This window comes from Dermacentor albipictus, chromosome 5, assembly GCF_038994185.2.
Source record: "Dermacentor albipictus isolate Rhodes 1998 colony chromosome 5, USDA_Dalb.pri_finalv2, whole genome shotgun sequence".
NCBI classification, from domain to species: Eukaryota; Metazoa; Arthropoda; class Arachnida; order Ixodida; family Ixodidae; genus Dermacentor; species Dermacentor albipictus.
Window position 1 is genome coordinate 169,958,126 of NC_091825.1, and position 17,289 is coordinate 169,975,414.

Consider the following 17,289-nt stretch of genomic DNA (forward strand, 5'->3'; position numbering starts at 1 on the left):
AAAATCTTCCGTGATGCTCTGCTTTGAGCTGTCGATGCTGAGCAGTAGCTGGTCTTGATGACGACGCCAAATGAGCACCCCATGATTCGTTCTAACGCGAACCTTGTATGAAACGGGGCCAGACTGCTGAATGATAGTGCCAGGGACCCATTTCTCAGGACCTCTGTAATTCCTCACGAGGACCTCATCATTGATGTTGAAAAGTCGCTCACGTGCCTTGCGTCGCACCATATCGGAGAGCTGTTGCTGAGCCACTCTTCCCCCGACAGAAGGCTTGACTGCGTCGAGTCTCGTGCGCAGTCGTCTACCTATGAAAAAGTTTGCTGGAGTTTCTCTTGTAGTCGCATGCGGCGTGTTGCGGTACGTCACCAGGAACGTCTGTAAGGTTGCCTGCAAGGAGTCTTGGGGTCGTCCTTTCCGCAACGCAGATTTCATTGTCTGTACAAATCTCTCCGCAAGGCCATTCGTGCTTGGATGGTACGCTGCACTCACGATATGACGACCACCGAAGCCTTTGACGAAGCTCTTGAATTCTTCGGAAACGAACTGTGGTCCGTTGTCGGTCACGATGGTCTCGGGTACGCCAAAACGCGAGAACAGGTCTTGGAGACACTGAATTGTGTGGTACGCCGTAGTCCTCTGCATGACATAAACTTCCGGCCATTTTGAGTGTGCGTCCACAGCAACAAGGAACATTTTGTCTTTCATGGGTCCAGCAAAATCCAAGTGAACTCTTTGCCACGGCGAAGTCGGCCATGACCATGGATGAAGCGGAGCCGGTGCTGGTTCGTTCCGTTGCTGTTGACACTCTTCACATTTCTTCACGTGTTGCTCTAGGTCCGCGTCGATACCAGGCCACCAGACGTAGCTCCTCGCGAGTTCTTTGCATCTTACGATACCGGGATGACCCTGATGAAGTTCCTCAAGCAAGAAGGCTCGGTGTTTTGAAGGCACAACTACTCTCATGCCGTACATTAAACACCCTTGATGAACTGTGAGCTCCAAACGCTTGTCGAAGAAATGTTTCAACTCCTTCTCAGCGACATGCGACGGCCAGCCAGCACTTGTGAAGTTCAGTACCTTGCTTAGTAATGGATCACGCCTCGTTTCACGAGCGATGTCTTGGCCTGTGACAGGCAGCGTTTCCAACCGAAGCGAATAAAAAATTTCGCTTTCTTCTTCTGATTGCTTTTCGCTGCTGTCGAGCGGCAAGCGCGATAAACAGTCTGCTTCCGCATTATCGGAAGATTTCTTGAATTCAAGAGCATAGTTGTAGGCTGACAGCGTCAGCGCCCAACGCTGCATGCGGGCAGCTGCCATCGCGGGAATGCCTGTTTTCGGGCCGAGAATTGTTTGCAGTGGTTTATGGTCAGTCACAAGCGTGAAGAACCTACCGTAGACGTAGAAGTGAAACTTCTTTACGCCGAATACGAGGGCAAGGGCTTCTTTCTCGATCTGACTGTAGTTCTTTTCGGCACTTGACAAGGTGCGGGATGCGTAGGCAACCGGTCGAACTGATCCATTTATCATTTTCTGCGAAAGAACTGCGCCTATACCGTACTGAGATGCGTCGCAGGCAAGTTGAAGCGGTCGCTTCGGATCATAATGGGCAAGAACTGGAGGGGAAGCCATAGCTGCTTTTATCTCCGTGAAAGCAAGCTGGCATGACGCATCCCACGTCCACTCCGTTGTTTGCTTTAGCAGCCTGTACAACGGCTGTGCCAAAGTCGAGAGACGCTGAACAAACTTGCCGTAATAATTGACCATCCCAAGGAATGACTGCAGTTGCTGCTTGTCTTTTGGAGCAGGCGCATTTAGTAGTGCCAGTACCTTTTCAGGCGATGCGCAAACACCCTCGGCGTTGATGACGTGGCCCAGATAACGGAGCTCTCGTTGAAAGAACGAGCACTTATCGCGCCGGATGCGCACACCGCGTTCCTGCAATCTTGACAAGACGGCTTCCAAGTTACGGAAGTGCTCTCGCTTGGTCTTGCCTGTGACCAGGATGTCGTCAAGGTAGCAACTGACTCCTTCCAACCCTTTCAGCATGTTGTCCATAATTCTTTGAAATATGCTTGGGGCGGACGAAATGCCGAAAGCCAGACGGTTCATAGTATACAAGCCCTTGTGCGTGTTTATCGTCAGTAGTTTCCGGGAGCCTTCCGCCATAACTACCTGCTGGTAGGCCCTACTCAGGTCAATCTTCGAAAATTCCTCCCCTCCTGCAAGCGCTGCGAGAAGGTCATCTATCCGAGGTAGCGGGTAGCGGTCTACTTCTAGACAGGGATTGACGGTGGTTTTATAATCGCCACACAGTCGGAGGCTTCCATCCCTCTTCACTACCGGTACCAAGGGCGTTGCGTATTCGCTTGTAGCAACAGGCGTTATGATGCCAAGCTTCTCCATTTTCACAAGTTCCGCTTCTACTGCACGTTGCAGAGCAAAGGGAACGCTTCTTGCCTTTACAAACTTCGGCTGTGACCCTTCGCGAAGGACAAGCTCGGCCTGCTCTTCCGTGATGGTACCTAGCTCATCCTTGAAAAGTTCGGAATGGCTTTCTAGCATGGCTTCCAGCTTTTCTTGCCAGTGCTTTGATATTTCTCGAGAGAGACCAAGGTGATTAAAAAAAACTAGGTTCTTCCAATCCAAACGAATATCTTGCAACCATTCTCTGCCGAGGAGTGCCGGTCCTGTAGAGTCCACGACGTACAGGGGAAGCTCCACGCACTGGTCGTTGTGGCGCACGACGACTTTCGCCAGGCCCTTCGGTTTTACTATGGCCCCAGTATACGTGCGCAGCTTTAACGATGCTGGCTGAAGTCGCTTACGTGGAAACAACCTCTGGAATTCGCGCCATGATATGACGGATACGGCTGCGCCGGTGTCAAGCTCCATCGTCAGTAGGACACCGTCAACGTTCACGGGTACAGTAAATGGGTCTGCGTTGAATGATTTAAGTGAGACAGACGACTCGTTTCGGACGGACGTGAGCATCTTCACACGTTTCCGGAGCTTTGCCTCCCTAGCTTTCTTTCCTTTCCTGCAGGCGCGTTGAATATGCCCTTTTCGGTTACAATTGTAACATGTATCGCCGATATGAGGGCATGCTTCGCTAGAGTGATTGGGTGACCCGCAACGGAAGCAGCTTGCCGACATCACAGACTGCTTTTCGCCTCGAACCTTATTCACTTCGTACGCCGGGGATGCGCTGTTATGCGTGAACGCCGCGCTAATCGTTGCAGTTTCCATGGCAAGAGCTCTATCTACGGCCTTTTGGAAGGTTAGCTTTTTGTCTTCCGTGAACAACACACGCTGAATGTCCTCGCGGAGCAGGCCGCAAACGAAACAGTCCCGGAGCGCTTCATCCAAGAAACTTCCAAATTCGCAACTCTGCACCAGCCTTCGAAGTTCCGCGACAAATTCGGTAATGGACTCACCGCTTCGCTGTGACCGCTTGTAAAATTTAGCACGCTCTGCGATGACAGACGACTGCGGTGCCAGGTGATCGCTCAGGAGTTTCAGGAGACTGTCAAACTCTCGTGACGACGGTGCGTCCGGTGCCGTCAGCGACTTGAGCAGCGCGTAGGTCTTCGCGCCGACGAGACTCAGGAACGCAGGAACCTTCTTTGCTACTGGAACATCGTTGACCAAAAGATAGGCTTTCAACCTTTCCTCGTACGAGCGCCAGTCACTCGTGGTCTCGTCGAAAGGTTCAATGTGGCCGATGTGACTCATGACTCACTTGGAAGTTTCGGCTGCCGTGATGCCAGTTTCAGGAATTTCACCGCAGGGAAATCTTCGTGGCGGGAAGCTTTTACACAGAGGCCAGGTTCTTCACACTGCGAATTCCGTACGGCGGTCATCCCATCTTCGTCGCCAATATGTCATGTCTGGCATCCAAGAACTGGGCGGCGTAGACGTAGCGTCGAAAGAACGTTTATTCCTGCTACTTGGCAGGCAGCCAACAGGTTACATACTGCGCGCGGTGGGCCCGTGCGAGCGGTCTTTTAAAGCCAGCACGGGCTACCCGATAAGAGATAGCCGGGCAGAGAGCATGCGCAGACAGCACGCGATAACACGCGTGCTTGGTTTCGCGCGCACACAACAGAGAGCATATGTGTTTTTCCCTTCGTGGTCCACCTTGCAGCTATTGAGTTGTATTTCGCTTAATAAACCTGGTTAACAAAAGTCCCGTAGTGACTATTGATTGGTTAATCAGCGAGCTACGTTATCAACACTAGGGACATGTGAATACTGAATAGTAGATTTCCACTTCAATATCTAATGAAATAAAAGAAAGCAGAATATTGAATTGAATATTGAATATCAGAAAATTGAACACAAACTTTTGTGCTTCCAAGTTTCGTGCAAGAAATACAGTTCTGCACATGCTCTGGAAGCTGATCATATTAGTTAACAAGAATCTTGCTAACTCTCAGTACCTGAGGTATGTATGAATTGAGATGCATAGTATGCTGTACTCTTACTAAAGAGAACACCAAATTACCTAGTATGCTAGCATTGAAAACTCAGTTCATATACGAAGGTCTGGAAAATATTTTTTGTTGATAGAATGTCTGCCTATAGTGTTTGGCTGCTGAGCATGTGGTCGCAGGATTGAATTCTTGCCACGGCGGCTGCATTCCGATGGGGGCAAAATGCAAAAACACTCGTGTACTTTTGATTTAGATGCACGTTAAAGAACCCCAGGTGGTCAAAATTACTGGAGTCCTCCACTACGGCGTGCCTCATAATCAGAAAGGGGTTTTAGCACGTAAAACCCCATAATTTAATTTAATAGAATGTCTGTCAAATAGAATTAAGTGATGACGGGTTCATATGTGGTGCTTCATAGCAATCTTCTACTGCTTAGAAAGTATTGCTTGTAATAAAACTGCACTTAATAGCTGCGCACAACACAGACTCCAGTTTGTTCTATTGGACTTCTACTTCATTGTCTTTTCTCCTCCTGCCCCTTGTCTTGTTTCAACTTCTTCTATCTGCAGGCCATCATAGGATTGCTTCATTCCCCCTAGCATTGTTTGCCTCCCTCCTGGGATGATATTTGAATATATTTCCAATAGCAGCGGATTCTATGGTGTCATTAGGGCCATTGTACCATATAATCTACAAGTGTCCTTGTTGACTTGCCATCTTCCTCACACGAAATGGCCCATTATAGGCCTTGCTCAGGCTTGGCCCTCATTTTACCAGTACGAAGTCACCGACGTCGAGTGTTGGTAATGTTGTATTTTGCCTCTTGTCGAAATTTCTCTTCATTTTTTCACGGTACCTTGATCTACTGTCTTCAGTTCTTGCTGTTTCTGTGAGCTTTATGTTCTTGTCAATGCCCACGCTTATACCCGAAGACAGGTAAAGTGGTCAGCCAGTTGCAGTGAATAAAAGAGTGCATCCCAGGCCAGTTGATGAGCGGTTGTGGTGAGCTACTGCCAGTTCAAAACAACATTGCCAACCACTTGGGAATGCTGGATACATGCTAATGTATCGTTTGATGTCCCTGACAGCCCTTTCAGCTAGCCCATTTGCTGCAGTATGATATAGAGTGCAGTGAACTGTAACTTGATGTTGCGCTTTTCAGCCCATTCCTGCAGGCGACGACTTCGGAAGGCAAGTCCACTGTCGGAGGCAATTACTTACATTGTTAAACATTTTCCTTTTCAAAAAAAAAAATTTGCGCTGTGAGCATCTTCTTTGCCAGGGCCTGGTGCAATAATCCTGGTGCACTCATCAATACACAACAGGGTGGCTTGTGTCTTCTTAACTCCGTCAGACTTTTTTCGTAGTTCTGCGAAGTTTGGATATTTATCTAAACTTCATTATTATCATGTCATAAATGCCATATTAACAAAGTAAAATTTAAACAACCGATGCAAAAAATGGTTATACTACAATACTATTCCAACATGCCATTTGAGGTTAAATAACCTCAAATGGCATGTTGGAATATTGTAGTATATATAACTTCAAATGGCATGTTGGAATATTGTAGTATAACCATATTTTGCATCGGTTGTTTAAATTTTACTTTATTAATCTGGGCATTTATGACATGGTAATACATAGCCTTTGTTTCTTGCTTCATGCGAGGCCATAAGAACCTTTTTGTCAATTTCATGTAGGTTCTCCAAACGCCATCATGCCCTCCTGATTTGGGGCTGTCCTGCTACAGTTCCAATATTTTTTGGAACTAAGGAAGTAGGAATGGCAACTCATCCATTTTTAGTATGTTGCAAAACCTCGGTTCCTTCCCATATTCTTGCAATGTTTGCTTCTTCATGATTGTCTGGAAGGATAACGGCTAATCCTGACATTGCATCCGCATCCTTCATAGAAGCTCCCGGGCAATGAGATTGTGGGATTTCGTGTCTAGCGAAGGACGAATCCCAACATAAAAACGTAACGCTTCTTTGACGAATGATGGCAGCGGACGGGCACACCAACGCTACGTTCGTCACAGTAGCGGAAGGTAGAAGGCGGCTTTTCTCAGCCAGGCAGCCTGTTTTTATAGCCACCGTCGGTGACGCATACCTCGGGTGACATGGCGGTGGCGCTATGCTTTATCGACCATGCAATCCAGCGTGCAGCTGTGTTATGCTTGGCCAGATGATAAGATGGAAGGTGCGCAGAAATATGCGCAGAGTGTGTCACCACAAGCTACTTTAAAATCAGATTGCTGAAGTTCACCCACCCAACTGTCCTTTCAGTTTGTCCATCTTCAATATGCAAGTTAGTGCAGTTCTTCGTGATCTGTGTATAGCTTGAGCTTTGCACCTTCCAACTATGAATGGAAGTGGCGGGCGGCTTTTAAAACAGTGAGAGCTTCTTTTTCTGTAGTCGTACAATTCAGTTTTGTTGTATGTCTAGCTGTAGTATCCAACCACACGGGGCTTTTGGTTTGGTAGTCGTGATACAAGACTGCTCCCGTTCCATAGTGAGATGCATCGGTATTCAATTCCAAGGGCAGCGCAAAGTCTGGTAAGCACAAGACACGATCAGAAGAAATTATTCTGACCAATTCTTGGCAGGCATCATCACATTCTTCTGTCCAACAAAAGGGAACATCCTTCTGAGTCAATCTTGTCAGACAGCGACATTTCAGAGCATAATCTTGATTGAAAGCTCTGAAATTGCCTGCCAATTCATACGGCTTTGCTATTTTTGCTGTGCGACCTACGGATTCTGCTTTCGTATTCTTTTTTTGTTCTGTCCAAGTCTCTGCCAAGAAATGTCACGTTAGTTTTGAAGAACTCACTCTTCTTGAAATTAACTTTTAGCTTAGCAGGTAATGCTCCCAGGATATGCGGCAGATGTTCTTCATACAACTTATCACTTTTAGAGTATATTACAATGTCATCTAGGTAGACATTGCATAAGCGTGCAATATAGGGATTCAAAACTTTGTTCATCATGTTTTAGAACCAACTAGGTGAGTTTTTCCATCCAAGAGGAAGGCAATGGTATTCGTATATGTCAAATGAAGTCATAAATGCCATGTATTGCTTGGTGTCTTCTTGTAGTGGCACCTGCCAGAAGCCCTTGCACAGGTGTATGCGAGAAAAGCAGGTGGCCTCTGGTTTCATCAATGATGGTGTCAATCCTCGGCATTGGAAAAGGAATCAAGAGAGTTTGGTTATTTACTGCTCTGTAATCCATACATAGCCGCCAGCTGCCGTCTTCCTTTGGAGCAATGGTGATAGGTGAAGCAAAGGGACCCACCGATGGGTGAATTACATTGGCATCTAACATCTTTTCAAGCTCTTCTTTTAGCCACGTCTTCTTTTCTCTCATCAAGTTGTTTGATTTTTTTTCTCACAACTGTTTTGTCAGACAAGTGAAACAGAGTTTCGAACGTTGTTGTCGCCGGTGGATAACCTCCCAAGCATACCAGTTCGAGGTAGAGTTGAGAAATTACACTTTCTTCAGCTTCCTTAGGCGGTCTTTTTGTTCCAACTCTGTTTGGTCATCTTCTTGATAAAGAGACACCGTATCGTCCCAATAAATATTCAGTCCTAACAAGTTCATGTCCAGAAGAGATAGGGTAAAGTCGTACTCCACAGTATCTAAAACTGTCGACTGCGTCAAATAGTAATAAAACTGCACTTAGTAGCTGCACAACGCAGACTTGATTTTGTTCTGTCGCACTTCCGTATTGTCTTTTCTCCCCCTGCCCTTTATCTTGTTTCAACTTCTATCTGCAAGCCGTCATAGGATTGCTTCATTGCTTTCCAGTGCTTTTCCACAAAACAGGTGGAGGAGTTTTCCTCTCTTTATGACTGGTGGTCAAGGTTAAGCACATCAGATGTACAAGCTGCGCTCGACTACTTCACCAAGGACAAACATGGGTGCTCTCGGCAAAGACCGAACAAGAAGCACGTTATGTCAGTCATCATGAATGGCCAGAGAGTACGTCTCAAAGGACTTTATGACACATTCCATCTGCAAGACTTTCCAGATGTTCAAAGCAGCTCAACCCGAAGGGCCATTGCCCAGTCAAAGTTTTATAGCCTGCATCCAAAATGGGTGCTGCTCGCACCACAGCAAGAGGTTTGCTTTTGCATTTGTTGCGCAAATGCCAACCTTTGTGTCTCCGCACTTGAGAACGTAACCTGCATGGAAATTTCCTTGGAAGGCATGAAAGCACTGTGCTTTTGCAGCTCCCCAACCACAGATTGTATGTTAGGCGAGTGCGAGCGCTGCCCATGGAGTGAAAGCCTCATTTTGGCGAGTCTCGGAATTGTCAACAAGGACGAGGTCACATTTGCTATTTGGGAAAGCGGTGACTTGATCGAAAAGACGTCGTCTCCAACCCTTTTTGTGAAAGAGCTCGGCAAATGGGGGACCAAATAGTATCCTCACAAATACGTATGCTGCACTCTAGCCACGGCTATTCATGAGACAAAGAAGTGCGAGCAACACGGAAGGATTGTTCTGCATTTTGATCTTGTGGAAAACTGGACTGTCCTTCTCTCAAATGAAACACAGTCGTACCATTCAGACATGAAACACATAATTTTGCTACCACAAGCGATGACATATGTCACGATGCAGCGCACGCCTGCTACGGCTTAGCCAGACCACATGAAGTGTTACATTAAAAAGCACCCATCTACTGTCAGGTAACACACGTCAGCGATGGTGCAGCAAGCCATCTTAAAAATGGGTTCTGACTGTATGAGTTGTGCCACTCCAAGTATACGCCTGCGAAGTGGATGTTTTCTGCTAACGGGCATGGGCAGAATCCCTGTGACGATGTGTGTGTACTGCTTAAGCACCAAGCTTCCCGGCACAACCTGAGGTCTCAAAGTGCTGCCTTTGGCACTTGAGATGGTCTCTCAACTTAGCGGCCACATCAAGAATATGGCCCTGCTTCATGCGCCTGCTGCAGCCATCAAGGAGCATCGTCAGCAGAAGTCATAGAATGGAAGTCAATACCTTGTGTGCTGGGAATTCACTCATGGCATGTGTGGATGTGTGTTCGCGATCAGTTGACCAGACATGCACTGTCCATTGTGAGAACTACCACTAGCCAGCTGACGGTGATTAAACCCTTTTAAATACTAACTGCAAAGCACACGCAATAAATTAGTTGTTTTACGAGATTCATAATTAACTAATATTAACAGTTAACAAGCGTAAACTTTTTTTCTTTTTATATATTTTATTTTGTTATAATCATAAAAAAATTCTAAAAAATAGTCTTTCAATGGCGCTGCTCAACACCAAATCTATGCTGTTCATCTACAACTACTAAACCTAGGTTGGAATATTCCACTCGCTCTTGAAAAATCGCATGAGTACCAACAACCACGCAATCTTTTTTATGCTTGATTTTCCCTAAACTTTCGCAAGTTTGTTTTGCTGATAATTTACCTAAGTCTCCAAGAGAATCAAGTTTCAAGATGAAAGAAAATGTAGCTATTTATGAAGGCTTTAGTGGGAATCAAACATCAATATCTCAAAGAGATCTTGGTAAAAATAAGGTTACCTTGAGTGGTAATATTGGTAAAGTGCTTGAAAAAGATACCCATATTTGCATAAAACAAATGTTACAATTACAAATATTAATACCCAAAATACATACGATATCAAAAAAAGCGGATTTAGTTGTTTTTAATCATCCTTTAACTCCTTCGCAAGAGCGCAATATTGAGAAATTTCTTTGACACATATTCAAAGTTTTGCTCTTTTTTTACAAACATCTCTTTAGCAGCTGCAACCCAAGCTAACGAAGCAAACCTTAAGTAGTTATCTGAATAAGCTTGATTTTACTCTGAGAAACATTTAACTGTGTTGCTAACTCAGTAAATGTTACTATATTAATAAGCTTAACGAAAAGAAAAATATCATCAAAATTCATAGACCACATCAGACAGATTATAGCCAAATTATTATTAAACTCATACAATTAAGTAACTAGGTCAAAATGACTATCAGTTATAAACACAAAGTTCCAATAAGGTATTATATATATAGATAGTGTTATTACTAATATAATTAATATAATTATATTTTCTAGCGTTATTAAAGCTTGTTGCTGAACTTTTATGATTTTGGTACATAATGTATTTCTTAGTACTAATCTACTTTTTACAAAAATGGCACAAATTAAAATGCTGCACAAGCACCACAAGTAGTGTCGCATTTTTTCTCTTTCATCCCAGAAAACAAAGCATAAAACATGTTCTCTGCTTTTGCTGCAATAAAAAACCCAAGTAAACCTTCATTTGATTGTGGCAACCATTGCCTTTTCTTTTTTTTAAAGCGAGTAAATATTAACAAACTGGAACGAGTCATTGTGGCACTAAAGCCAGCATGCTCAACATGGGTCACTTTTGCCTGTTATGTTTTGTGAATGAAGCAAATTAGGAAACATATTAAAGCACCTATTTTTTACCCACCATAAACAGGCTTCCACCAAAATTTTTTCAAAAATTGGATCGGAGTTCTTTTATTCTATTTCTTAAAATTAGATTTTCTTAAAAAACTTGTTTATTTAACTTTTTTTCTTGTCTAGTGTTTCATGTAAGAAAATATTTTGCATAAATGTTGCAAAGAGAATATTCTATGTTACACTTTTTCAAATTTCTGTGTGTAATAGAAAACAAGCCAAGATGCGTCAAAGTTTAAAAAAATTTCTGATTCGGGCCATGTTTGGAATTTTTTACATATTTTTCTTTTGTGGACAACATAAGAAAATGCATGGAACTAATTTACTGTAAAGCATATTAACATGAGCAAAAAAGTTTTATAACACGTTTTTATTTTGAATTTAATTCGGCCGTGGAATCTGAAAATGTTGTGGTAAGCAATAGGACGCTCGCGCCGCCACCTTCATATGTTTTTTTGGCTTGGTGGGTACATCTTTCAGGAATAAAATTTTTGGTTCCGTGCAGTTTAAATATTTCTACATGGCATAAAAGAAAACAGACAAAACAAAAATATCAAGTTTAGGCATTGTTAAGTTGCCTGCTACCAAAAAAAAAACGAGGTGGATTGTCGTGTGCCACTGATCTTTGGGGCATGCAGATCAGCACAATGCGTTGGCGGGATAGTTGGTGTGCCTTGTCCTGTCGTCTTTCTTGTGTACATTGTTTTGCGCTAAACAAATTAGGGCATGCAGATGTTACGAGAGATGGGGTTGGGAGACGCAGAGCAGCACCGCAAACAGATTTTGATTACACTCTACCCCAGGCTCAAAATGAAACTCCCTCAAACTAAAACACAGTGAAGAAATACTAATACTTATGCAACCTACTTAATAATCACTAAACATGTCCTTATTACCAGCTACATTGGTCCTTAACGTTTGCTACGCGAAAGTCAAGCCATTCTAGCCTATGGTTGCGACGCTACTAGAAAGGACTGTTCTTACCGAGTTTTGTCGTCGCACCTATCTTCCGAGTCCAAAGTGTGTCGGATTCTCATCATAGTCGGTGCTCTCGCCGACTCCGTAAACGCTTTCCAGGCACTCCGGGAGGAGGATCCTTCCTGGAGTGCCTGGCACTGCCGTGAGAAGTTGCAGCAGGTCCAAGTAGCTTCGCTCGAATGTTGCCGAGGTCGACGGCCACATCCTAGACCGCCAGCATCACGGACTTGTCCGAGCATTCATGGCACCTGTCGCCAGTGTGATGCTGACGCTACGACCTTCTTGTCCCAGAGCCACGTCGATCATCCCAGCTTGGCACCGCTTCTCCCTCAATCGTAGCTCGGGTGACGCGCCTCGAGGGCTCGTGCCGATTGGACCGATATGTGCACATTGTCCTCTTTTTCCTTTCTGCACTGCATGCCTCTTACATATAACAGCTCGCACCATCACCTTCAAATATTTTCTTGGCTTGCTGGGAACGCCTTTCGGGAATAAAATTTTCGGTTCCGTGCAGTTTGAATATTCCTACATATAAAAAAAAACAGACAGAACCATAATATCAAGCAGACATGCATGTCTGATCTCTCGTGGAATCACCCTACTCGGTTAGCCCCAGCACAGCGGGCGTACGTACTCGATCGGTGTTCCCATGAGCCTTTGCCCGTAAGAGCTGCGACTGTTGCTCTGTTGTGCATCTTCTACATAACTGGCACCCAACGTGAGGCTGCCACTCAGGCAGATCAGGTCGCATCCCAATGACGTATGCTTGTGCGATAACTCGTTGCCAGGAGGGCAAAGCAAGGCTTGCGCTAGAAATGAGTTCCAGCTTGCTAGTCCTCTCCACCATGTTTCCGCTGAGGCGACATTTCTCAGAGATTGAGAAAAGCACAGTGTGCGAGCTTGGGGACGAGGCGTGGGAAGGCACCTCAATCACCACGCCTTTCATGAACCACTGGGGCAGGCACCGCATTAGACATGATGCGCACATAGTAAGTGGGGTACTTCCGCAGTTATTGCAGTTTTGAAGGAATGAAAGACAATTTCCAGAATATAATTCGGATGCTGTGGGGCAGAAGAAAGCACTAGTACTCTTTGCCAAGTCTAAAATATTACCTGCATTGGAATGGCAAAGTGAGTACAGGCATGTCTCGTAACCATTTAGACTAACAAGGAGGTCAGCTCGTCAAACGCAGACTTGCAAAAAAGACACGACGAGACCAGTTTGTCCCGAACTTTTTTGCTTTTCAAGACAATTAGAGCTGCAGCAGAACTGATAGTTGAGCGAATTGGTACGAATTCTTAGTAAAATATTTAGCACGCACAATAGACAAGGACACCGGCTTCCATTGACCTGTGGCAACATGTACATAGGACAAACCGGTCGGTACATAAACGCCCGTCTAAAAAAAAACAGGAACGTTCTCTCGGTAAAGAAAACCATTCGTCGCACTTGTCAAACCACTGTAATATATGTCATTGTGATCCGGTATTTCTTAACACTGACATTTTGTTTTCAGATAAAAACAAACACGGGAAATCACAGAAGCATTTCATATCAAAAAGTGCGCTGAAAAATGCATAAGCCAACCATCGGTCGCAATCACTGAAAATGAATTTGCTTTTTTAAATACTGAATGAACCTTCTTAATCTGTTTTTAATCTGTTTCTGTTTTACTGACCACTCTTGTTGCACATGCTCAGCGCTGATAGCTGGGGTATATATATGTTCTGTATCTTTCCGAAAATAATATAGTTGTGAGTAAGTGCTCGTGTGACCCCTTCACTGTGTCCTTGTGTATTGTGCGCGCTAAATATTTTACTATGAACAATTAGAGCTCCTTAGTCGCTCTGCACTTCTTCCAGATGACATGCTTCATTTTGTGCTGGTTGTAAATAACATTAGATGGTGCAAGAAACTGTTAAAGAGTGAAGATGGGAGCATAGACTCACACCTGGAGATTTTTCTAAACCATGACAAGTCCTGGAAATATTAACTGTAGTAATGCTCAGCTTGCACTTCGTCTGTCGGAAAAATCGGCTTAACGGTAATTCACAAAACCCACCTGCCATAAAGATAAGAAAACACTTCTGTGCTTTTGAGAAAAGCCGGAAAGCAAGAACTTGCTATGCCATAAGAGCTTGCCATTAAACACAGGCCCACTATTAAACTGAGAATCTTATTTGTACTTATTACAACATAACATCACTTCTTCATCTACAGAGGGAAAGATGCACTTGATTCTATTCAACAAACAGTCTGCTAATAAAAAGAAAGTACTTTCCAGACCCCCTTCATATAAGACCACTTATAACGTAACTACTTATAGTGCGGGACCGAATATAGTGCAGTCTTTCCTGGCTCCTGTTTACCCTCTCATAAAACTCCATATATGCGCATACCTCTTATAGTGCAGATAGAAAATACAGGTTATAATGTGACTACCGGAAAATCCTGCAGACGAGCGAGATAGCAAGAGCGTTTCTCAACCAGGTGTGCCGGCCAAGAGGAGAGGGGCGAAGGGGAGTGAAGAGAAAGATAGGCACAGCAAGCAAACAAGGAATGGAAAAGGCAGTAGCGAGTTGCACGAGCGGGTTGCCTAGGCCGCCTAGGCGATGGGAGAAGCCTTTGCTCCGGCGGCTTGTCAACAGTGCGCACTCCACACCGAATGCGAGTAAAGCCCAAGATCAAGGGGCTCTAAATGCATGTGCTTTGTCACTCTTTGGCTCCTCGGTTTGTGTGTGGAAAGTAAATGCAGTGTTGTAATACTCCAGCAGGGCAGAAAAAACATTTTCTGAATTTTGCCGTATGTTGTGCTTTTTTGAAAATAATACCTATTCGAAATATTTGTTCATCATGAAGTGCAGATATCATGCTACTGTCAGTGACTTTGCGATGCTGTCAGCTCATGTTGTGCATCGCAAATTCTGTTTGGAGCTCTTACGCCATGTGAGCACCTGAGCTTTCACTGTTCATGCCAGTACACGCACATACAAACTTGGTAGGTGTTCACAGTAGTTGCTGCAGCTGATTGCCCACAAACCTCTTCAACCACGCTGTCCCTTAGTTCAATCCGTGAGCTTGATCACTATTTAAAGCTTATGCTTAACGAAAGTCTGGAGGCACAAATTTCTGCACTTTAAGCAGTACCACACTATAACCAAAACAACATTTTTCAAAGGCTGTGCACGTACAAGACATCTAGACCAAGCAGCTGCATATGTCCGGGAATCGAAGCATACGACCGAGATGTGCCCTCACTTTTGTTGGCGAGGTGGTTCCTTCATTTCCAACACCCATACAGCCACTGTGAAGCAGTTTGTTGAGTCCGCACCGAACTGCAACTTTGGTCGCTGACTTCCAGTGAGATCATGCTGGTTTGCCCTAGTAGGCCGGGGTGTGTTGGCATGCTGTAGCAGAAAGCTTGCCCTTTATGTAAGTTCGTACCCATAGACAAATAGATGGTGATCTGGCAAGAGACACGTGCACATGTTGCTGCTTGCGTGTGATGGCAGCGCGCATGGAGCAGAGGGTTTCCAGGCAATCAGCCAGCCACTATCCCAAACGCAAATAGCAATAGTTTTTAAAGGTACATACTGGTAGGAACGCCGTAAGCTCATGTGTGGGCAACATTCTGAACTGATGAATTTGCATAACACAGTTTAAACTGACAGCACCACGAATGTCGCACATGCGATATCTTCACTTCGTGACAATGCGCATGGTGATAGGTGAACGCGAACAGGTGAACGGGTGTGAAACACATTCATGGCCTCGACCAATTTTTCTGCAGTGATGGAGTTGTGAAAAACAATGAATTGATTTTACCATCAAAATTCGTTTTTCAAATTGCCCGTTAGTAAAGAGACTTTTTCAAGTGCATCCGTGTCGGAAAAATAAGTCGGCAGCTGAATTTACTTTCCACATACAAACTTAAGAGCCAAAGAGCGCCAATGTACCGAGGGCGATGGCCACATCCTGGACCTCCAGTTCACGGTGGACTGCTCACTGCTGACAAGCTGCGGGAGCAAAAGGCCTCCACTGCCTAGGCAACTCCCGCTTGTCCACTGACCCAGCATGCTGCTGTCGCATTGTCTTTTTCCCTCTCCGTTCCTTATATGTACGCTCCCTCCTCTTCCGCATCGCTTTTATCGCTCTCCTCTCAGCTGGCGCACCTCATTGAGAAGTGCACTTGTGGCCTCACTTGTCCGCGGTATTTCCCGGCAACCTAATTATAACTGGTATTTCATCTTGTGCAACTGCACTATAAGCAATATGCATGTACGTTTAGTTCTACTACGGGAAGATAAACAGGAGTCTGAATTATATCCGGTCCTGCTCCGTAAACTATTACAAGTTACGGGAACTGTAATCATCTACGGGTATGCACAAAGCAAGGGCAAGCTTTCTGATACGACATGCCACCTGACACCCACGCGAGGTAGGCCTAACAACACTGCCTCGTTGGTAACCAGCGACCACAGTTGCAGCTTGGTGCATAGTGTTTTAGTGGCTGTGTGGCATTTGGAAAGCAGAGGGAGCACCTTATCAACGAAAATCAGTGTTTGGGTGGCACATGCAACACACGAAAGGCAGCAACTTGGATCGCATTTGCCATGTTTTTGACATCGAGCATACGGATCAGTCTGAGAAATTGAACGAGGCTGCGTACGGTGTGCAAAATTTCAGTTGCTGTTCTACATTAGTGTTCTGCATTAGTTCTGTGGAGTTAGTGGTGGTGCTGTCGCGTATTCCAAACAATCGAGCAGGTCTGAAAAATTGGTCACCGTCTTGCTTTCTTTTAAATAGGTCTCTCTTCTCTCTCTCTCTTTTTTTTCTGTGTTGCTTTGTTTGCTGTATGCGAAAACTGCGGATCTTCGGATGTTAACCTTTCAATGTTTGTAAATTGAAACAGATGTAAACATCCCAGTCGCATGCTTCAGTTCTCTTATAAGCATGGATGCTTGATCTACATGTTTTGCATATTTGCTGCCTTTGAAAAATCTTATTTTGGTTATAGTGCACTGCTGCTCATAATACAGATATTCGCGACTTCGGCAACTTACAAGTGGTGTGTGCTGTACTAAAATTGAACTGTAATCAGTGCTGGCATACTAATTTGTCATTTCCTTTAATAAGAGTGGATTATACCGTATATCATGAATTCTAGGTGCCAGAGTTACTGATAGCTTTATGCATACTTGCCACACAATGCTAGGAGACTCTCGAGTATGGGCAGCACCATGTTTTCTTACGCAAAATTTGTCAGCATTAAATTTTGTGATAAATTTTCTGATATTCGATATTCAGCTTTCTTTGCTTAATTTGAATAAATTTTTTATTCGAAATCTACTATTCAGTATTTGTTCACCCCTGCCAATTAACACTACACACAAATGCCTAC

At 44.5% G+C, this 17,289-nt stretch overlaps 1 protein-coding gene across 2 annotated transcripts in view; it reads left to right on the forward strand.

Moving 5' to 3' along the window:
- LOC139060239 (activating signal cointegrator 1 complex subunit 3-like) overlaps positions 1-17,289 on the forward strand; it is a 462,385-nt gene that overhangs the window by 223,496 nt on the left and 221,600 nt on the right. The window lies entirely within an intron of this gene.